A 1454-nucleotide genomic window follows, 5' to 3' on the forward strand; every position below is an offset into this window, starting at 1 on the left:
GAACGCATTGAAAACTATCAAGGTATGTTTACGCTTTTAACAGGCGATTTCTCTGAAAATGAAAATGCAATTCCAAATTTCATTATATTTAATTAAATTTCATTATATGAGTATTCCTTCTATTGGACTGTAGATTTGCTGGTTCCTTGCGGTTTCATGATGATGAGTATTCCTTCTATTGGGCTGTAGATTTGCTGGTTCCTTGAGGTTTCCACCGTGTCGCATGTCGCTGGTTTGTTGTTGAGTAGGTTGTGGAGGCAGGGCTGGTTACCGGCGGTGGTGGGGCACCGGCATACAAATTCGGAGTTTACTTTGATACATGGGCCTTGTACAATATTTAATTCTTCGTTATTTCTTAGTATGTAGTTGGGTAGGTTTACTATCTGCGTACCGTTGAACGGTATTTCTATAATTCGGTACAATTTATTTATTATTTATTATAATGCGGCCATAAGATTTGCTTACTTGTATATTTTTCTTTTATGATCCGATGCGCAAAAGCATCCGACTCCGCGGCGGTCGTCTTGTCGATTTTACAGTACAGCTTATGCGACACCGTCCGCAATGTAGCGGCCGGACGCTGTGGCGTGCAAATTAACTTTTTGTGGAATAAATTATTTAAAAAAATAATTTTTTATTTTTTAATATTTTTATTGGTGTTAAACTTTTCAACTTATCACTTTATTACAAGACACTTATTGTTATCTATTTATACATTTCATAACCGTTCTTTTAATCCTCCCGAATCAGACTGATCTTCAAATTCTGAATCCTGATCCAATCAACCTCGGCCAGAAGCTGAACTTTTGATAACAGCTTGATGCAGAAATTATACCACTGCATTGTGAAATTCAATTATGCTGATCGATGCAGTTTTTAATTGAAGCGCAATAAGTTGGCCGTGGTTTGGTCTCCAAGCGGAAGCTTTGTTTACGTTTAGTTTGGGTTATTTATTTTAGCGGGTAGCTAAGCGCTGTCTAAGGCAATGACAAAAACAAAGATTCAAAGACTGAGAATTGAAATTTGTTTATAAACTGTGGAAGGGTGCTTTGTTCTAAAATGACGCGTCCCGCTTCATTATTAATTTCGTTTTAACGCTCATTTAATTCTGTTACAAATTCTACTTCATTATTTGGTTTTTCTAGTTCTGGCCGTTTTGTTTGGTTACAAATATATACTCTATGTATATATACTCTATGTATGTACTCAGAATCGTTCACAATATTATTTCCATTCTTCTGAATGACCTTCTTGAATAATATCTATATTCTTATTTTTTTCTAGAATTTTAGTGCAAATTGATTTTTCTCCATTTAGTAAACGGGTAAAACAAGTCTTATCTTTACTTTTTTTTTACTTTCGCATTTTGCGACCTGATTACTTATTAGTAATTTTCCATCATTATGTGAAGAGAAGAGAAGAGAAGAGAAGAGAAGAGAAGAGAAGAGAAGAGA

The 1454-nt window shown here is 35.0% G+C and overlaps 1 protein-coding gene across 1 annotated transcript in view; it reads left to right on the forward strand.

The window, feature by feature from the left end:
- ORY (Occludin-Related Y) overlaps positions 1-1454 on the forward strand; it is a gene marked incomplete at both ends in the record, with an annotated part of 56595 nt that overhangs the window by 3986 nt on the left and 51155 nt on the right. The gene's annotated exons all lie outside the window — the stretch shown is intronic.

This window comes from Drosophila melanogaster, chromosome Y (assembly GCF_000001215.4).
Source record: "Drosophila melanogaster chromosome Y".
Taxonomy (NCBI): Eukaryota; Metazoa; Arthropoda; class Insecta; order Diptera; family Drosophilidae; genus Drosophila; species Drosophila melanogaster.